Source organism: Perissodus microlepis, chromosome 5 (genome assembly GCF_051167445.1).
Source record: "Perissodus microlepis isolate ML-2025 ecotype Zambia chromosome 5, ASM5116744v1, whole genome shotgun sequence".
NCBI classification, from domain to species: domain Eukaryota; kingdom Metazoa; phylum Chordata; class Actinopteri; order Cichliformes; family Cichlidae; genus Perissodus; species Perissodus microlepis.
In genome coordinates this window covers 36,417,906-36,440,026 of record NC_140465.1, presented here as the reverse complement: position 1 = coordinate 36,440,026, position 22,121 = coordinate 36,417,906, and the positions used below count along the sequence as shown (strand labels likewise).

General features: G+C 45.1%; 1 protein-coding gene across 4 annotated transcripts in view; it reads left to right on the top strand.

The window, feature by feature from the left end:
- Positions 1–642: 642 nt before the first annotated feature.
- The window catches only part of pcbp4 (poly(rC) binding protein 4), a 197,193-nt gene continuing 175,714 nt past the window's right edge, over positions 643–22,121 (top strand). Inside the window, exons 1-2 of one of the 4 annotated variants that reach the window (XM_084929653.1) lie at positions 643–751; positions 986–1,087. The gene's annotated coding sequence lies outside the window, so the exon portion shown is untranslated. Of the gene's footprint in view, positions 752–775; positions 1,088–22,121 lie in introns of those variants that run through there. The other 3 variants (XM_084929652.1, XM_084929651.1, XM_084929654.1) reach the window with 3 other exon arrangements.

Here is a 22,121-nt window from a genome sequence, read left to right as displayed (position 1 = left end):
AGTAATGAATTAGACATAAAAAACTGCATTAATTAAAAACCAAAGGAAAAAAAAACTTTAAAATTAGGTTTACTTGTTACCTGTGCATCCGAGACGTCACATCTATGAAGCCAGTGTGCCACGCAACCCATGCAGGCACAGGGAGAACACAGAGGCACCGTGGATCATCGTGGATGCCAGTCATTTGTTGGAAAAAGTGTTTGCAGTAACTTTACTGTAATTAAAGCAAAACTATTAACGGCATTTACAAAAAGTTGCTATAACTGGATTTTACAGCATCCATCCATCCGTTCTCTTTCGCTTATCCTTATGAGGGCTGCGGGGGGGTGGAGCCTATCCCCGCTACCATAGGTCAAGGTGCAAGCTACATCCGGGACAGGTCGACAGTCTGTTGCAAGTAATTATTGTAAATTTATTGTTTGTGTATATTTTCTTTACAGTAGGGTCACAGTAAATGTAATTGACTCTATTTTAATTGTAAATGTAACTGACATTAAATGTCCTGTAAATTCACTGCTAGGGCCCAGAGCAGTAACTCCTCTCGGTTTAATGACCTTATACCGACGCTAGATGGCAGCAGCTGGAGGCAGATGCTGATTGTAGCAGCTTAGAATATGGAAATCAGCCCCACTAATCTCAGCTCCACACATCACAGAGTGGACTTCAGCAGCACAGTGGAGGAAGTCTGTGCGTCATACGCAAGCCTGAATAAAAACTCTGGCCTGCTTTGGTCACTGGGATCATCTTCACGGTTAGCTTCTCATCTCCTTATTTCTATGAATCAAATGTAAAGGGGGCAGTGTTTAGTCTTCAGTGACTCAGTTCCATCCTGACTGGGTGGAACTGCTCTGAACACTAACTGCCTGATTTCCTGCAACAATCAATCCCACTGTTTCTAATTGGACGTGGTAGCGCCCCCTCCTCCTCTTCCTCTGCTCTCCGGTTTATTGTCACTGACATTCGGATTATTCCCTCACAGCAGCAGCAGCAGCAGCCCGCTCCTCCTCCTCGTCTCCTTCTCCGTCCGACAATGCGGGCACAAACTAAGGATTTATAATTTCTCCTTCGCTTTCTCCTCGTTTGCACGGTAAGAGACATCTTTCCTTCCTTCCTCATCTTGTTTCGCTTTGAGCGTTTCTTTAAAATGTTTCCGTGCTGCTGAGCCACGCGCACGCGAGACAGCGCCGGGCTCTCGTGTGGACGCGCACCGCGTGAAGTGGGTTACCGGTGGGAGCTTTGGTGTTGTGCTCGGGCTGTTTGACTTTAACTTGCACAGAACTGAGCTCTGTGTGTGTGTGTGTGTGTGTGTGTGTGTGTGTGTGTGTGTGTGTGTGTGTGTGAGAGAGAGAGAGACACTGCTTGCGCGCGCTCGGTGGGTCTTTGGATCCGAGCCGTTAGTTGGGAACGATCAGCGCCGGATCCGCGCCGCCCCCCCCCCCCCCCCCCCCCGTGTTTACTTCACTCACTGCTGGACAGTTCGCGTGCCGCCGTGCACGCCTGCAGAGGTGACGGGGTCGCGCTCATACAGGATTTTTTGCCTGTGATTTGAATTGAGTAGAAATGATTGGCCGCTCTTCACCGGAGTAATCTGAGGTGGGCCCCCGGAGGCTCCACTGACCCCACTCTCATATCGACCCCTCTAATAGAAGACACTTACACCAGCACTTAACACCCCCACCCACAACCCCACCATCTCCTCCAGAATTTTGGGTGGCATATGGCTGCTTCTGCTCCGAGGCTCACAGATGTTCAGTTGTTACATCAGCAGCCTTGTTTGGAGACAAGAAGCTCAAACCACATTCTACCTTCTGCTTCTGTGTGTGCGCGTGTGTGTGTGCAGAAGTGTGTGGGTGTTAGTGTCATTATGGGGGCCTGTGGCTCAGTAATTGCTATGGTCTGATCTCGTTGTGTCCTCACTGGAGAGCTATAATCCTCAGCTGAAAGTAAGCTCACGCAGAAAGAGTCAGAGTGATCCGGGATGTATTTCAGTGGGAAATATGCAAATATCCATCTCTACAGGAGGCAGCATCTGTGGGCTCGATCTGTGATTATTCACCTTTTGCAGTGTCTGCTCTCCCGCCTTCACAGGAGGGAGAAGTGATCATGTTTTTCCCGTCAGCACTTTAGAAGCAGGTCACAGTCAAGGTATAAAGCAATAATATTCATTATATTTCTAAAACTGTGGAACAGATTCCCCAAAACAGTCCAGATGGTTAAAAAATAAATAAACGTTACCATTTGAGAAGCTGCAACATTTTCTCCCTTTTTAAAAAAGAAATGTTTTGGGAAACGGCTTCAGTCATGAATAAATGTTCAGAATCAACAAACCGACAGTCCAAGCAGATTCAAACAGTTTAAGTTACACAGGAATATTAAAAATAAATACAACAAAGCGGGAAAGCTTGGCATAAACTAACCAAGCAGTTTATTAATGTGACGCTCAGTGTTTGCAGACAAACACTGTTGTCCCTGCTCTTGTGACTGAACCCAGTACACGACCTTCACAAACCCCTGCAGGATAAACTGGGCCCATTAACCGTCTGAGTGCTGATTAGCTCTCAAAGACAGGATGAAAGCACCTGCTAGCCTAGCAACGATCAGGCTTTTTCAAAGGCGCCGGAAACACGATGACCTTCACCTTCATACGGGCTGGTTTTTGTTCACTGGGCCTCGGATGAGACTGTTGAGGTGCTGCGGTACGTTTCATTGGTTGGGAAGCCCTCTGTAGGAACACCAGCTTGCTTGGCTTTAGATCCTACTTCTGAAAAATGTAGATGGTTTAACTTTTTTATGAGAGATCTCCTAATGTTTTATCCACAGCGCTGACATGTTTGGCTCGCCTCTCAGCTGCTGATTTACTGGTCAGTCCGATTCTCTCAGCTACGACCGTGAGTTGGGGGTAGAAACGATAAGAAGCAGGCTGCGTGCTGTTTCACTGAAATTCGAGTGACTGCCTGATGTATTTATGTTGTATTGTTCAAAATCGAAACAAAGTTATTGTGTCAAAATACGCAGTAAGACGCAAGCAATGAGATATTACAGGCAAAAACTTAAATAACGATTCATGAAAATACACACTTTCCCTGTTTATGCCACTTAGTGTGGATTCAATTTAATCATTTGCACATTCAAGTATGACGAGTCGTTGTCTCACAGTTACAGTTTGAAGCTGCGGAGACTCAATGTTGAAATCGAGTCCTGCACCCCCCGAAAATGTGTATATTCTACAAGCATGTAAAGATATACTTTCCTTTCTGAGACTCTGGCGTTTTCATCCAGCACACGTCTCATCTGTGTTCCTCATATTTGGATTCTCTTTTGTTTCGTTTAGTTTTGAGTTTGTTCGCGGGGCGTTCAGAGGCCCATCTGCAGCTCCGGCATTCCCCAAAACTTTGTGGCTTAATTTTCTGATGTAGGATAATAAAAATACTTTTGGGAACTTTTGGACTCCAAATTACAAAATGTAAATCCGACTTCAGGTTTCTTCTCTGGAAATTGATGCAGATTAGCAGACTGATCTCATGAATCCTGCATCACCTCTGACCCATCAGGCTGTTACAATAACAGACACATAACAAACATGGGCGATGACCCTCCAGTAAAAATATTACATGAATCTAAATATTATTAAGGATTTTTTCAGGATAAAACGTTGAATATTGTGACCGATGCTGAGCGCTGACAGCCTGCTGTTGTGGGCTTTTGCTTCGCGGCGGTTTGCAGCCATTTCTTTGCTGTCAGCAGAAGTAACTGTCTATTTTTTGTCTTTACAAATAGCTTTTATTGAACTCTTTAAAAGCCGCTTTATTGTGCGATGTGACAGCAGCGCAGTGAACTCGTGTCAGTCTGCGGGCCTCACATTTACAGAATACGAGGCCAGTTTCCGGTGAGAACATCAGTCTTCTGCCTGCTTTATCTTCACTGCTGCTTTCTGCTGGATTAGTCGAGGATGTCGAGCGATGCCTTTTCAGTCTGGCGTGGCTGATCGTGGTATCGCACACTCACAGATGGCCCAGAGACGGCTTAAAAAGTTGTCAGATCAGCTCTGATGCGCCGACAAACTAGTGCAGCGCGTCGGACGTGACGAAGGACAACAGCTGGCGGCGCTTTCAGAAATCTGGCTTTGAAATCTCGCGTCATGTGGTTGAGTTTGTGTTTTAAATGACGCGTGCACAACAAATCAACAAGACACGTGTCTTACGGATACTACAAACGCATACAAATGCCTCTATTAGTCCAAAAACCCTTTGGTTAGAAGTTCATTTTTATGCACAGCACTGTGGGTGTCGTATCAGCGCTCGTTCATTTCAATAAAAGTCTGAGATCTTTTTTCTTTTCTTTGGAAAAAAAAAAAAATCTTTGGATTCAAATTAAAAATGTAAGAAAACCACTCAGAGTAAATTATTCCATTTAAATGTTTAAAATTGTCTTCATCATCGACTCTCTAAAGTAACACCAAAGAGGCTTTTTATAAACATCTTTATTTGAATGTTTAAATATGAGCATCACTAATGCACCACAGTATTTATTCATCTACAAAGAACGAACGGACCCTTTTAAAATGCATACAAACTCAAATAAACTCTAACATGAGGCAGTAAAATGTGAGACGTTTGCATCGAGATTTTAAATGATCTCAGTCAGGCTCCAGGTGATGACATCACCACCCTGAACGGGAAATGCAGTTTTCCATTGGCTGCTGCTGGCGTGACCGCGGATCAACCGTGAAGCCGAGCTCGGATGGGGGGGGGGGGTTCCCCTGCAGATCCCGGGACGCACGTTTTGTTTTTGTGGAACTAACGGTGTCGGGATGGCTGCGTGGTGACTCTGTGTCGAGCTTACGTGCTCTCTGTGCCTGAACTCGTGAATATGTTGTTATTAATTTTTTTTTTAAAGTTGTTGTTGGGTTTTTTTTTTTTTAACTTTTTTAAATTTAACCAAAATAATCCCAACATGAGCCCAGAGAATGGGAGAACTTTGAGCTCTGGAAAAACGAAGCAGACCTGCTGTTGTTGGCGTGTTGCGGTGGAAGCTTTGCAACTGTGAAATGTTCAAAAACGCTGATGCAGCATGAAGGAGGATCCACCATCAGCCACACAACGATGATTCTCCATGATTTATTTATTATCTTTGGGCCTGAAACTTGGTCCCGTGAGTCTCTCGGCTGTGGACGTGCGACCGGGTCAGATCTTTGCAGCTCCTCCCTCTGTAGCCTGTGGTGATGTCAGCCTGTGCTCTGTGATCAATCAACGATTTCTTGTAAACATACTGAACTCTTTATCAGGATTTTAACTATTTATGAACATGCTGCACATTTATTCATGTGCATCATCACGAAACGACAATAATTCATTGAAAGGACACAGAAAAGAAAGAAATATCGATAAATTAATACTAAATGATTTTCTTTTCACCTTTATCTAGAAGCTTTAAATTTTACAAAACCTAAAAACACAGAAAAATGAACGTTTTGGACGTTAGCTGTGTGACATAAACACAACCGAAATGTGGGCCAGAATTGAATTTTACTCTCAGTCTGAACACAATTCAGTTTAATTGATACATCACAACAACATATATTTTATATTGTAAGGTCGACCCTACAATAATACATACAGAGAAAAACCCAACAATCATATGACCCCCTATGAGTAAGCACTTTGGCGACAGTGGGAAGGAAAAACTCCCTTTTAACAGGAAGAAACCTCAGGCAGAACCAGGCTCAGAGAGGGGCGGGGCCATCTGCTGTGATTGGTTGGGGTGAGAGAAGGAAGACAGGATAAAGACATGCTGTGGAAGAGAGACAGAGATTAATAACAAGTACGATTCAATGCAGAGAGGTCTGTTAACACATAGTGAGTGAAGAAGAAACACCCAGTGCATCATGGGAATCCCCCAGCAGCCTCCGTCTCCGAAAACGTCGGAGCGCTTTTGGAAATATGTGGTGTCTTGATAAACTGAGCAGATATTTGAGGTTTACACAGCTACATTCTCGCCTAAAAATATGTTAAAAGTTTATTTTGTGACCCAGAAAGAATAATAAGAGTAATATTAAAACTAACTAGCTGCCGCCATTGTTGGAAACTGAGCTGGGCTGAGCTATGAATTCTGGGACACAGCTCCTTCTTCTTCTTCAGGGTTTAACGGCAGCTGGCATCCTTGTACATGCAGTGCTGCCATCTTCTGCTTCAGTCCATTATCACACTCTTAAATCTACCACTTATTCCTGCGTCTTTTGTGATCTTACAAAGCTTCAAACGACGTGTCGACTATTAAATCAGTCGTCGACGATTTTGATAGTCGACGTAATCGTGACTAGTCGACTAATCGTGGCAGCTCTACTGTTAACACATAGTGAGTGAAGAAGAAACACCCAGTGCATCATGGGAATCCCCCAGCAGCCTACACCTATTGCAGCATAACTAAGGGAGGATTCAGGGTCACCTGATCCAGCCCTACCTGTACACTCTGTAAGAACACCGAGCCACCTGCGTGTGTTAGCATTAATCGACGCTGGATGCTAAACCTATTTTTGTGTTCACCTCTAATGTGAGGGAGAGCTTACACGGCGTTGCTGGAAACCAACCAGCTGGATGAGGATGAGTGTAGCTGATAGTTGGAATACTTTAAGAATTTCCCATGAAGTCCAACAATCTCTCACATTTAGTTTTCCTGGTCCCTGCATAGCGGCGCCGATGACTCAGCTTCCCTCAATCGGAGTCGACGAGCTTGTCGTCCATCTCTGGTTGGTGGTGTCAGGAGAATCTCAGCTGATGGGTTTTCAGGATTCACACAAAGCGAGTTTTTCACTGAAGCTGGAATATTTTTAACTCTCGCCAAAGCAGCTTTGCCTCTGATCGTGTCACCTCATATGAATTAGTGTCAGCTCATCTCATTTCTTAGACTCGGCGTGTAATGCTGCGCTGCAACGCCGTCAGAGTCCAAGCGTTCAGTCATGTCTGTACGACCGTCAGTTCAGAACTCAGCAGAGAACGAGTGAAGAGCAAAGCTGGAACCGGAGAATGTGGCTTATTGTTTTAAAACGAAACTAATTATGAAGAGCCTCGTAATAACTTGATGATGTTTTAGCGTTGAGGTGTTAAGCTGCAGCTTTTAGCCGAATGTGACAGAAGATGCAGTTTGACAGATTTCGGCTGGCTGTTCTTCCCGTCTGTACGGCGCACTCGAGTTAAAGCGGCCTCGCTCTCGGTGCACGGCGTGCTCCCACTCAGTCACTCAGTCAGCCAAACATTGCCGGCTGCATATCAACCAGCCACATCAAACGGCCCAGTGATGCTGCCGCTCCGTCCTCGCTGAGCTTTAAAAGGAGTTTAATCTGGACTCTGCTGTAGATGGGTGAGCGTCGCCCGTGTGCGCGTCCCAGGGAGCACGCTCGGAGCGAGAGGGGTGGAGATTTTAGGAAGCATACTTGCATTTCAAAGTAATGGGCTATTTATAGGGCAGACAAACAGAGCGAGAGAGAGCGAGGAGGGGGGGGGCAAAGCGTCCACTGCCTGTGGCCTGTTGTTGTTAGCATCGAGGAATGCACCAGTGGCTGTTGTGATAAGGATGGTGTGTAAGGGTTGCAGCCACAGCGTGTCACGACACACACAGTTAGTTGTAGTCGCAGTGATTAGACTGTACGGATACAGTCACAGACATGCACATTTCTGGGGATCATGCTAATTTATGCTGTTGCGATGGAGTTGAAAGGTGACGGCGAGCTCTCGGGCCTACAGCTGGCTGATGCAGCGTGTCTGTTTGTGTATTTCTAATCGCAGAGAGTTGATTTCATGTGTGTTTGTTACCTCGCTCTGTGTGTGGAACCAATCGTTGAGGAGACTCTGTGTGATCATCAAAGGTGCAGATATGGATCGTGCAGGGTAGCCGTGGCCCGAGGATGACCACGTGGCTTCTGGGATGCGTAAACAAATTAACCCGGCCTGCTTTGTGTGCGAACACGTGAACGAACAGGGAGGTAGTTGAATCGCCGGATGTGCGAGTGCGTAAAATGTCAGGGCCGCTCGCTGTTTTCCATGAAATCCACAGCCCGGGAGAATCCACGTGAAACACTGATCGCTTCATTTTTTTTCCTGATTAAATCCACAAAAGTCCTGAGGGGGAAACGGAGAAGAGAGCTCTGAGACGACAGACGACGAGGGCAGCAAACGCTCGAGCTGCGTGTGCTGTAACGAGAACTTAACTTCATTTAAAGAAGATAATCAGTGTTCCCTCCACAGCACACGCATGTCGGCACCGTGTGTGTCAGAGGAGCTGCTGCAGAGTGAATCCAACCTCATGATCTGAATTCAGTCACAGTAACAGGTCTGAGCGTGAGGTGGACTCTGAGGGGACAGTGAGGTTAGCAGGTTACATCCAGAATAACTGAGGAACTGTGTGAAATTAAACAGATGAACCAGAAAAAAGGGAAAAATCATGTTGAGATTCTCAAGAAAAAACATTTTCTGAATCCACTTTTTTTGGAGGACTTGGAGGTGTGGTCTCCGACTCTGCATACACCCAAGAGGTAGCATCGCCGCACCGCCCTGCAGCTCACACTCTTTGGTTACTGCGATATGCTGGTCTCTCTCATCCTGCCCCCCTCTCCCAGTCACTGTATATGGACCGATGGGTAAGAATAGCAGTGGTGAGTGCACTGTTTGCAGTTTAAGAAGACTCTGCATGGACTGCTCAGCTTGGAAAAGTGTGCTTTTTCTTTTTTAAGCATCTGGTAAATAATGGAAAATGTTGACCCGCCTCGAGGCGTACTCGTTCCATTCCACTGAAAGGTGAAGAGGATAAGATCTCTAACCTCGTTGATACCAGCGGCTCAACATTCGGACACGTTGCTTTGACACACAGCACCTACGAGGGAAGCAGGTTAATCTGCTGAGGAGCAGCTCACAGAACACGACTGAGAGCCCGCGTTGACTTGGCCAATCCAGCCGACCGTCACAACCACGGTGAGACTCACAGGAATCAAAGGAGCCACTGCTTTGTGCTCAGACAATTTTTTTTAAAGTCTCTTAAGACCTGCCGTGGACCACCTGTGTAATATTAAACAGCAGATGACAAAGTTTGAGTCTCTCTGGTGGATTTAGTGACGCATTCAAGAACCAAAGAATCAGATATTTCTTTCAGGACTAAAGTTTGGGTCTCGCTCTAACAGAGGAGAATGTTGTCGTGTGCATTGACAGCTTGATATAAAACCTTGTTGTACTGAAACATGTTGTTCTCGTGTGTCACTTTTCACACACAAACCTTTTTATTTACATTTCCTCATTTTATGGATCATTTGCCTGACAGCAGATTCGTTTTCATGAAGCTGAGGTGACTCGATTGTCACATTTTTCTTATGACTTCTTCACGTGCAGAAATGTGCGTTTGAGGCCGTTACCTGCTGCGAGTGTCGTAAACGCACAGAAACAAAGAGCGGAGCTGAACTTGGAGGCTCTGTCTCGGAGCTTTTAATGACGTTGCTTGCACTGCAGGGAAACGCTTTATCGTTTTTATCTCGACTCCACTTAAAGAAATTCATCTTTCAGAAGCGTGACGCTGTAGGATCTTGTGGGGTAAACACACTCGCATCGATTTGTTTCTTTTTTTCCCAACACGAAGCTTCCTTGAACGAGCAAAGCTCCGTGTTTGGGTGCTTTAAACTTTATTTTGCCATCCAAGTATTTCCAGGCTTTTATCTGGAATCCAGGACTTTAGCTTTGATGTCGATGCCCACCAAGTCTCCTGTGTAATGATCATCTGTGCTGCAAACTTTAGTGGCACCCCTGGCCTTCTACCTCAGAAAAGCCCCCAAAATTGTGCTCTCTTCTTTAACCTAACCTGTTTTTAAAGGGTGAGCATTGGCTTTGCTCTGTTCTTTGCTTTCTTTCACACAGGTGGAGGTGGCAGCAGAGGTGTGTGAGGGTTTCAGAGGTAGCTTTATTGCAGGAGGCTTCGTCTCCCTGGTTGAAGAACAGAAATTTGATAACGTTCACGCACAAACTGCATCACAAAAAGTGTAACGCAGCATATTCTTGAATTCAGACACAAACATTATGAAGTAGAACAAGGAGTCAAAAATAGATCAGACAGCTTCAGACTGAGGTTCTGGGCTCTGCAGCAGGAGTCTGACAGCAGCGGGTGTCGGTGGGATAAAACGGCTGCTTTCTTTCTTGTTTCTCATCATCACGGCCCAGACACCGTCACTATTCTGACATCTTTGCCGGAGCTGCATTGCAGTAAATAAAGGTGAACGTTGGAGAAGTAAAGGGGAGATTTGTTGGTTTTTGAAAGCACAGCTCTGTCACAGAGTGACTCACAGAAATAAGAGGTGTCATCAAAACGCTCCAGCTGTGGGCATCTGAAGAGAAAATGCACAATAAACTCATTACATTTGGATGATCTCATATTCAAGGTCATCTTCTCGGGCGTGTTCAGACAGTTCGTACACCGTGTGCTCTGTGGCTTCAAACTTGCTTAAAGGGCAGCTGTGGACTTCTCCTACAAAGCCACCCAATTTGTTGTGGAAACAAATTGGGTGGCTTTGTGGTGGTTTCCACACCTGAAGGTTTGTTCACCACCCATCCTGCTCGCCAGAATGGTAAATGGCCTGTATTTGTATAGCGCTTTACTAAGGACCCCAAAGCGCCTTACACATCCAGTTATCCACATATTCACACACTGGTGATGGCAGCTACAGTGCGCCAGTGGCTGCCGGACACTGGCGCCACCGGCCCCTCTGACCACCACCAGTAGGCAACGGGTGACGTGTCTTGCCCAAGGACACAACGATTGAGACTGTCGGAGCCGGGGCTCGAACCGGCAACCTTCCGATTACAAGATGAACTCCCAACTCTTGAACCACGATCGCCCCACAGAAGGGACAGAAGGGTTTGACGTGCTGGAGGAAATCTAACGTGCAACACAGAGGAACAAGTGCAGGGAAGCACAACAGTGTCGTCTTTGTACTGCCAGCTTTACTTTCCCCCTTTAGTAGCTTTGCATTCTTGATTGGTGTGTGTGTGTGTGTGTGTGTGTGTGTGTGTGTGTGTGTGTGTGGTATATAAATATACCAAAATACTCTTTTCTGGCATCGTTGTATTATACTCAATTGTATTCTATTTTATTTGATTGTATAAAGTATTTTATTTTGTTCTATTGTGTACGGTTGTGTACATTATCTATTGATATCTTATTCCAGTGTTTTCCTTTTTTCTAATTTTCCATGTAACTTCGAACTGTCCACTGCTGCTGCTGCTGTAACAAAACAAATTTCCCACGCGTGGGACTAATAAAGCTTATCTTATGTTATGTCATCTTATCTTAAGCCAAGCTTTCCATCTTCCTTGTGTTTTTACTCAGTCACATTAGAATCCTCCTCAGTCACACCAGCCCTCTGCATGTCCTCCTTCACTACGTCCATGAATCTTCTCTGAGCTCTTCTTCTCCTCCTGCCTGGCAGCTCCATCTCTTCCCTTGTCCATCACATCCACCCTCCCTCCTCTGCACATGTCCAAACCCTCTCAGCCTCTCCTCTCTGTCCCTCTGATGGACTCATTTCTGATCCATGCTGCTCAGTGAACATCTGAACATCTTCAGCTCGGCCTCCACCCTCTCCCAACCATCACAGCAGCTCTCACCACCGTCTTTAAACCTTCCTTTCACTCTTGCTGCTCTCCTTCTGTCCCAAACCACCCCTGACACTCGTCTCCACCCACCCCACCCTGCCTGCTCTCCCTTCTTCACATATTTTCTTGACCGTGGGTATTTAAACTAATCAATCTTCATTAAATCTACTCCTTGCATGACTCATTCAAACACATATATTCTGTCTTGTATCTACAAACTTTCTTTCCTCTTCTCTACAGTCCACACCTGCACCTGCCAGGTTCTCCTCCACCTGCTCCCTACTCTCACTACAGATCACAGTGTGGACTGCAAACACAGACTCCTCCACTGCTGATGTAATCCAACCCACAGCTTGAGCCCACCTCACCACCATCTTTCTGTCCTCATACATGTCCTGCACCACCCTCACAGACTTCTCCCTCATAAAGCACATTTTAGATTTCTACTAATGGCTCTGAAAAAGTCAGCTGTGGTGAAATCGGTGCAGAGAAGAAGTCGATTGATTTAAGTCGGGTGTGGTCTATCCTGTCTATCCTGTTGATATTTTGTTTCCACCCAGAAATCTGACAGAAAACGCTTGAAAATGTATTTAGTAACAGGGAAGCAGCTTTTACAGTTTGGTGTTTGGTGTTTTCATCTGACTACGCCCCCCTCCACCACACTTCTTCCAGATTTGATTGCTCCACCTTCTCTGGGGTGAAAATTGGGACTTTGCTGTCCAGTTTGAGGTTGCAGTAAACTGAGTATGAAGCAGGTTTTGGACTTGCTGTGTCATAAAACCTCCTGATTAGTCAGTAATAATAACGCACAAGCCATCCTTGAAAAGCACCGATAGCAGTTTCTCTATTCTCAGATGCATTTTGGGAAACGTAGGCTGTACGGTGAGCCCTAACTGGCAGCAAGAACAAAGTGTCAGAACGGCGCACATCACAGTGACTAGCATGCACAGTGACACGAACATGATGCAGTTATAACAGCATAATAGCATTATTGTGGAGTAATGTAACACTGGAGGCCGAAGTGTGGAACACGATGTCACACATGGAAACAATCGCAGCTCTGCTCCGAGCGCTGCGTCGTGTTGCTGCTACAATACGTCGCATTATTCCAACTTCCAGGCAGACCTGCAGCTAACATCCAGCCCACTGCTGAAGAATGGGCGCCTTGTTCACATCAGCAGAGCGCCAGGACAACAAAATATTTTCCACAGATGCCCTCTTACATAAGCTGTCCCTCTTTTTCTTCTTCTTCTTCTTCCTTCTCTTCCTCACAGAAATCGAGGTCAGCGTTAATTGAAATTCAGACACCTATTAATTAGTGAGTAGACGTCTTTCTCCCGCTGTCTCCTTTCCAGCCCTCGTCTTTGTCTCGCCGTTTCATAACCGCTCCTCTCTGTTCTTTTTCTTTTCTACCTCCTCGCTCCTCCTCTAGCTGCTCTCATTCCCTCACTTTCAGGCCTCTCTTGATGATTGCCACTTTCGTTCGGCTCCTCAGATCAAGCCGTTTCGGTTGACGTCTGTGCACGCAGCTTTGAACAGCCGCTCTCTTCGGGGAGTTTCGCGAGTCGCTCTCCTCTGGGATGATGCTGGCTGCGGATTAATCGGCATCCAGTCCAAATCGCTTTCTCAAGCTGCGATCTGCTGGTTATTTATGAGACGGCCAGTCAGCTTGTTGTCAAGCAATTTGTTAATTAAACGAACTCGGGTGGACTGAGAGATTAAAGTCAAGTGACGGGAAATATTGACGGTGGAAGTGATTATTCTGCTGACTGAGCCGCTGACCTGCAACCATTTCTCATTCCTGTTTAGCGCTCAGGCTTTGCAGAAGTGATTTTAAAGTCAAAATCATCGATTGTTGATCTTGATTTAAGCTTTGATATGTTTTTACTAGTAAACCTGATAACAGTCACCGTGCTGCCGTCTGACTGCTCTGTGCAGAAGTTTGGTTTTCGTGTTAGATATTAAACCATCCTTCCTGCAGGCTGCTGTTCAGCAGGTTTGTTTCTGAGGATGATTGAACAGTTTGCTCTTCAGTTTTTACCTCAGGACAGATTAGGACAGCAGGTTGTTCTGGTCTTAATGACCAATCAGCTTTACTTTTGCCCTTTCATGGCCATGAAGACCAAACATTCGATTTTAATACATCAGTCAGTTTTGATTGTAACCTGCCCATTTTCCCCTTCTGGTGGCAGACAGCACGGGTGGTTTGCTTGGATGGCAGACGGCTGCATGGGTGTGTATTGTGCATCGGTCACCTGTAGCTTACATATCAGTGAGAGAAGCACAGAATGAGTGCTTCACTGTCTTGTCAGTACAGATGTGAGAAACTGGAACAATTTCTGCATTTCAGAGTGAAGCGAAGGTCACTATGTGTCAGAACGTTAGCTTCAACGGTCCGAAATATCACCCAGCTCGAGGATGAGGTGAAAGAGTGAGGCGATGTTCACAGTTGTGGTTGTGGTAGTAAACCATTAGGGGTGCAACGATACTCGTATTGATATTGAACCGTTCGATACAGTACTTTTGGTTCGGTACGCATATGTATGAACAATACAACATTTTTAATTTATTTTATCAACTTTTCTTCTGACGATGCTGTCTGTGTTGAGCGCTCAGTGGATCTGCGCTCGACAGTGCAGCCTAGGCGGAGTAGTCGAACGCAGATTCACTGAGCGCAGGGCAAGCTAGCAGACAGAAGTTAAGCTCTCGTTGCAACATGGCAAATTGAACCTCCCCCACCCTCATTCAGATCTGGAGTTTGGAACTATTTTGGTCTTCATGTGAAGTATGACCCTGAAGGTAAGCGCTTCATGGACTAAAGTAAAACAGTATGTTGGATGTGCCACGCAATGCTCAATTACATGGGTGGGAACTACTGCGTTAGCGCAGTTAGCTCGTTAACGTGTTGGCCGTCCAGCCCCACACACGGGGCGATCCGCGGTAGCTCGTTAACGGAGATTTGCCGTGTTGTGGCGTTAACGTCATTTCAGATTAACGCTGACAGCACTAGTGGGAACACGACGAATATGACTGCACATTTACTCCGACAGCATCCTCGTGCAAAGACAAGTGGAAGCAGACAACAACAAGCACGCATGCTACAAACTTTACCCGAGTCATTTAGACAGCCTCTAGCACAGGATTCTCCTTATGGGGACCTGATATGTTTAATATGCTGCTGAGAATATAGCCCATTAGAAGGGCCTCTACCTGCTGTGTTCCAGCTACATGCTAACCAAGCATGTTAGCTGTCAGATTTGGCCCTACAGCTCTGATGACTCATGAAAAATGTGGATGGTAACATGTTAAGTTAGTTTGGCTCTGGGGGGTGTAGATGTCCGCTTTAGTGTCTGACTAGAGCTGAGAGGAGGGGACTCCCCGCCTCCTGTGTTTGACGGCGTGGGACCGTCACAGGTGAAGGGGAGGTACGGGCAAAGCTCGCTGGTGGTGCAGAGATGGAAGTTTTCTGAGGTGTTGCCAATGTGATGGGGTTGGTGATTATTCATAGTTCTGTCTAATTGCTTGTTTGAACCTCTTTCCTCCATCACACCTGTTGCACGTTCAGACATGCTGAGATTTTGGCTTTTGAGGAAATTTCCTGGAAAATGCTGATGCTTCCTCTGGCAGCGTAATTTCAGTTAGCTTAAGGGGAAATCTTTTGATCCAAAGGTGGAATATTTTCAGTTTACTGCCAATCATTATTGTTGAAAGGAGAGAATCAGAGAATGTTTAAACGTTTAATAATGAATCCGTTATTATGAAACAGCTGCTAGCACGTTAATAAGTGCTCCATTTTTGTGGGACCAGCTGACCCGAGTGAAGCTCGTAGCTTTCAACAGGCTTTCTGTGTCGTATCAGGAGTTTATCATTACTGTCAGTAGTTCCTCTGTAGCAAACACACAGCAGCAATAACTGCTGGTATGACGAGAATGATTAGAAAACCAAGAGGCATGAAAGTAAAATGCTTTTTAAATAAAAACAGTAACAAATCCCATCCTTGTTTCAGCTTCAGGCTCCTGCAGATACTGTGCGTGACTGTCTGCAGTTAAATATCTCATGATCGCCCCGTGGAAGCATCCACTTCTTTGTTTTATTGCTTTTTGCTCATATAAAATATGTCCTGAAATTATTCCACCTTCTTTGCCGTAGTGGAGAAACCAGTCATCATTTCTTCCTGTTAGACTTTTTTCTTTCTAGTGCAAGCAAACCCATAATAAGAGCTTTCAGAGCATCGGTCGATTTAGTGCTGCTCTTTCCGAGTTCTGTTGGTTGCAATCCTGACTTCAGTTATGATTAAACCTCCTGCCCCTGTCATGACAAAGCAGCTTGCAATGGTATTGACCGGATGTACGGTCACTAATGGATGTGAAGACTCTATCATTCTGCCTTGCACAAAAGCAAGGGTTCGCAGAAATGCACTCAGCCTCTGAGAGTGCACGAGGGAGCTTGGCGCGTGAGCTGCAGCGCCTGAAGGAAGGCCACCAGTCTGGTAGAGAGCCTCTTATACTAATGCACTTAGTCTCCAGAGAAAGCTGCGGAGAAGAGAGAGAAATGAGAGAGTGGAAGGAGGTGGCGGTTAAAAAAACTGTGAGAGAGCTTGAAAGCAGGAGGAGACGCGTGCTTTTGTGTGGAAACTCGCAGTGTTCGAGGCAGATAAGGAACAAAAAGACAGCGGCCGGGGGAAACGTGGAAAAGATGCGATCCAGGAGATACGGGAATGAGCCCGAGAGTAACGGTGGCAGTAAGCCATCAGATAGCAAAGGTTGGAGGTTAATAACTCAGCGAGGAGACGGGTGGAGGGCAGTCTCAGCGGAGCGAAAAGAGCTTACGATGAGTGACGTTTACGATCCCGTCCTGCTGAGGGGATGTAACACGACACCCTGCAGCCCGGTTCACCTGTGAGGGTTCAGAATAAAACACTGATGACCAACATACAGTCGAAACGTCCCAGCCTCGTGTGAAACGCTAAAGCGTCACGAGATGTCGGCACCAAGCCGTCAACAGGTCCTTTCAGCCCTGGATCGTCATTGTTCCAACTCGGGCTGCCACAAACGATTATTTTGATAGTCGACTAATCAGATCATCATCCACTGGACGTAAAACGTACAGCTTATTGCACCAGCAGCATCTGCTCTTATATAACTATCATTAGCTTACAGCTTTAAGTGTTTAAGGTATGTGCTAACTAAAAATAAAGACAAGATGATAGTTTATTAAATTTTAATGAAATTTGCAGATTGTTTCGGTGAAGTTTAATAAATTCTCGAGCATCTCACACTTCGGATAATCAGCTGTCTGCTTGACGTTTGTTCAGCTGTGTAAAAACTATAACTTTAATCTCAGCCAAACCGATTTACTCAGGAACAAATAAAATACTAAAAAAGCCAAACAATAACATTTTAAGTTATCTAAGTGACTTATATATCATGTTTAACCTGAGTAGCGAAAGACGGCGGTGGGTACGAAAACGATTTGCCGGGTGAGCCTTGCCCCCGGCTCGCTATCGAGCTAGTGGGTAACGGACGTCTCCGAAAACGTGGGAGCGCTTTTGAAAATATGTGGTGTCTTGATAAACTGAGCAGATATTTGAGGTTTACACAGCTACATTCTCGCCTGAAAATATATTAAACGTTTATTTTGTGACCCAGAAAGAATAATAAGAGTAACATTAAAACTAACTAGCTGCCGCCATTGATGTAAACTGAGCTGGGCTGCGCTATGAATTCTGGGACAGAGCTTCTTCTTCTTCTTCGGGGTTTAACGGCAGCTGGCATCCTTGTACATGCAGTGCTGCCATCTTCTGTTTCAGTCCGTTATTACACTCTTAAATCCTACTACTTATTCCTGCGTCTTTTCTGATCTTACAAAGCTTCAAACGACGCGTTGACTATTAAATTACTCGTCGACGATTTTGATAGTCGATGTAATCGTGACTAGTCGACTAATCGTGGCAGCCCTAGTTCCAACGTATTGTAGGGAAGCTCAGATTAGATGAGGAAAAATGAAACATTTCAGCTTGCTGAAGGAAAAAAAATACAGGAAGTAAAGAGATCAGTGTTCATGAATATTTGTGCAGAGAGGACTGAAAAAGCAGAACAAAACGAGCGTGTGCTATCTTGGATCTGGAGTGAAGCACTTCTGAGGTCCTCTGTTCTGTTTCTCTGCACCATTTGATATCACACAGCCCCACACTGAGCTCTGTTTTGGCACACATCAGCAACTTTGAGGTTTTGAAGCCCAGTTTTGTATCCTGATTCTTGAGGCGCTTTGTGAAATGGAGCCTCGTTATGAAGCTCACTTCCTTTCTGCAGAGGACGAGCGTGTCAGATTAAGCCCGAGCCCCTCTGTCTGCCTCGTAACACAAACCGCTAGCTGTCTTCTCAGCACGCCAATAGTATATTATAGAGCTAAAGTGATCTTTGTTCGGGTATTATACTGTACCCAGGCATGTGAAAGAGAAATTTCCTTTTGAGGGACTGTGCGCTTGTCACACAGCGGGAGTGAAGAGGGATTGTTGCCCTGGCTGTTTGTATCCTTCTTTTGTGCAGGATGATTTTTTTACCTATTTTTGTGCGCAGTCGCTTTTGTTGTCTTAAAGAACTGCATAAAAATCTCTGCACATTTGGACAAGCAAGTAGATTTCATCTCTTTGTTTGCTAAGCTGCTTTTTGTGGTACGCTGACATGCTGCTGTTCAGGTCTGTGGAAAGCTTCAAATAAGGTTCCACTTTACTGCAGATGTTCCAGCCATGTTCCTGCTTTGTTTCCTCAAAAGGAAAGAGCTTCACGATCACTGCGTCCTGTGTTTGTGCTGAGGTAACTCTCGGCTCACAGAGTCTTTCGGCACGTTGCGGTAGAATCGCGAGCCGTCGCCGTTGTTTGCCGAGGTGGATTTACATTTCAATTTAAAGAAATGACACGCTCTCCCCTCTCCTGTTATCTCTGTCAGCAAACATCAAACAGGACTCCGGTTTACTCGAGGTTCTCGAGGCCCTGCTGGTCGGCCTATAAAGCCAGCCGCGCTCTCCTCTCATCCGCATAATCGAGTTGAACACTTGCACAGCTTTCTCATATCTTATGTAGGAGCGAGCAGCCACTCGGATGCTCTCACAGCCCAGGGATCTGGGTCAAACAGCCCCGCCGATAACACTGAAGGGGACGGCTCACTTTTGTTTTTTCCTTTTTTGGAGTTAAAGCAGGAAAACATCACTAATGTCAGACTGGGTTTGTTACCGGATCCAGCTCGTAGTCTTTCTGCTGTCTGAAAAAAATCATTTTTTAATATTTTTTAAAAAGTCTCTGCATCATTTGAATCGTCATCCCTGGGTTAGCAGGCCTGAGATGCTTTGTGGTGGAGGCTGGGGGGGGTCCGTGTTGCCAACAGATGGGGTCAAAAGACAAGAGGCTAACCGCGGCTCCAGCAGCTGCTGCACATGTTCAATTTATGTTCTGTTAGGCTGAACACTTATGTCAGTGATGTCGGTGGCTGGCTTTGTGACAGGAGCCCTGCTGCCGTTTGTCACCAATCAATAAAAAGAATAGAAAAGGAAAAAGATGAGGAGCAGAAAATGGCCCCGTCCACCGTTCCTGCATTCAGCTTTAAACAGAAACAGTCTGAGGACTAAATTTGATCAAATACATGGAGCCGTGGTGCTGCAGGTGATGGATGCGGAATGTGCTGCCTTGAACTACGCGCAGCAGGCGACGTGCACGGCTCTGAAATCGTGCCTCTTTGTTGTCCGTTTCCATAGTGATGATGCTCCAGGCACAACGTGTTGGCTTGAAAACACGAATCTTAACATTCCTAACCCTAACCCATCCGTGATCCGAGATCGGAAACGGCCTAAAGGTAAAACAAACGGGAAGATTATACATGGATCAATAAATCATAATTGGAAGAGAAAACTTTAAACAACCTTTTTAGTGCCGCAGACAAAACAAAACAGTGATTTTATTACTTATTTAGACCAATTAATTATTATAACCTGGCCTGATTTTGCAGTCTAATCATTTTTACTGCATCCGTCCTCCGCTATGTTCCCTTTTAACACAAGTATGATCTGTCTAAGGATTCTTGTTTGTGTGTAAAGGATGTTTATAGTAGCAGAAGTAATAATACTGAGTGTTCAGAATAAGGGGAATATGGGGCATGGCTGTAGCCCTGGAGCCTGTGGTAGGTACGCCTGCAGGGTGAGTCTGAAAGTAGGTCCCTCTCTCCATCGCTTACAGAACGATTATTAAACAGATCAATAAATGCTTTTGTGCTTCTGGTTGATAAGAGACCAGTCGAGATTACCTGGCATCAGTCACTAGAGAAAAATGAGTTTTCCCCCTACCAAGAAAGGCTGTCCAACCAGCTGGCAAGTGGTCCTTGCTTCTGCAAGGTGAAACTGGTCATAGCTACTGCACCAAAAACTTTTCTGCATTGCTTTAGTTGCATATTCCCTAGAGGTGGGAATCACCATACATCCCACGATACGATATTATCACAATACTTAACGCACGATACGATATTATTGCAATTTTTTAAAATATTTTGCGATATTCAGATTCTGTACATAAAGGTAAACTTTATCAATATTCATTTGATCTAATATCAAAGTCTCACACTCAGTCTTTCTCTCATTTCAGTCAGTTTTATTGTTGACAAACTGAACGGTTTGTATTACAGTCTAGTCCAACTTAACTGAACGCAACCATCTGGTACAATTATAGCTATTCTAAACTATGCAATTTGTGAAAACTATGCAGCCCATTCAGCAACTGAAGAATTTGAAAGTAAATTAAAACAAAATATAATTTTACATTAAATAAAAAAGTTTTAAACTTAATTAAAATAAAACATGTCTCAAATTAAAATAAGTAAACTGTCATGTTTATTGCTGCCAAAAAAAATTAAACGCATGTGGACAGTGAAGGATTCTTACTCAGAAAAAGGATCAACATGCTCTGAAGCCAGAGCACAAAAACCTTTTTTGTAACAAAATATCGATTTCTGCTGTCCCTGTATCGATACATTATTAGCAAACAAAATATCACGATACTACACAGTATCGATTTTTTTCCCCCACCCCTAATATTCCCACAGCCACCCGTCGTTTGTATGCAAGATAACGGCTTGTGTGCAACCTACTCGCTGAGTGCTTATGAAACAGTGACAAGTGGGAAGTGGAAAATGAGAGCCCTGCCCTTCAAAGTAAAAGCTGCACCTTTTGAATCATGTTGTTTCCAGCAGTAAGGCCCAGTTGTGTTTCACTGCTGCTCTGTGTTGGCAAGTGTTTGCAGACAAGTTGGTGCTGTCCATACAACCTGCTAGCAACCAAAGCAATCACGAGGTGGTTTTTGATGCAGCACCCTCTTTGTGACCAGTTTGACTTTTGGAGGTTGCTGCATATTCACCAACCAGTTGGGGAATACTAATTTTCCCGTCTCGTGACCAGAGCTGGCAGCAGGTCACCGGCTGGTCTCTGGATGACTGAGGCCACGTGCAGACGTGCAAGTGGTTTAGAAATGGTTTGAGTGTACATGCAGTCTGACCCTCGTGGTTATGTCAGTTCTTTCTCCGGATCAGGACTCCAGGCTGTTTTCATGCTTGTTTTGTCTCATTAGAGGTTTTATGAAACATAATGTTGGATCTCAGTATTGCTCTGACTCTTCCAGCACCACCTTTGATTCTTTTTCTCTGTGAAAGCTAAGAACTGGATACAGAAACCTCACAGGAGAGCAATCGTCTGTTCACATAGAATCATTTCAGAGTGAGGAGATCGGGCCCTTTAAATCTGTGTCGTGTGCTGATGGTGACTCATTGATCCGTCCAACATAACCTTTTGCTGTGAATCCACATCAGGACAAAAAGTTATTCCTGCTCATGTTTGCATGTTGAAAATCTCATCGACCGACAACATGAGCTCTGTTTTCTGTCTTGTTGGCTTTGAGTCTCCAGGTCTCTCTTTGTGACGGCCGTGCTGATTCCTTTTGGAGGGTGAACCCGTAGCTGCATGGCTGTCTCCCATCTGATGGTGGAGTCTGCAGGTTTTATTCTCGATGGACTTTAGATCGCCACGCTGTCTTCTCTTTCCCCTCACATCCCAACCAGTCGTGGTGTATTCCTGCTCCACCCCGAGCCTGGAGGATCCTTCCCGTTTGCCACTTGACTCACATTTCAAGTTCAATAAAGTTCAATAAATGCATAATGTTTAAGTTAACAGGCAATCATGTTAAATGACTGAGATTACATTTGTTGATAACATGATCACAATTTTAGCTTCAGTCGAACGTTTCCTCTGGATTGTTGACAAACTTGCATGTGATCCGTTTCCAGCGAGACACAAATATAGAAAATTGCACAGGGTGCTTTCTGGCCATCAGGCTGCTTTTAATAAAACGGCTGAATCAAATCTGCACCTGTTCCTGCCACCGTGTCATCACGGTGAAGCTCTCTGAAGGCTTTTATTTACCAAGCGTCTGGAAATGGCTCTTTTCAATCAGGTAGAGCCGA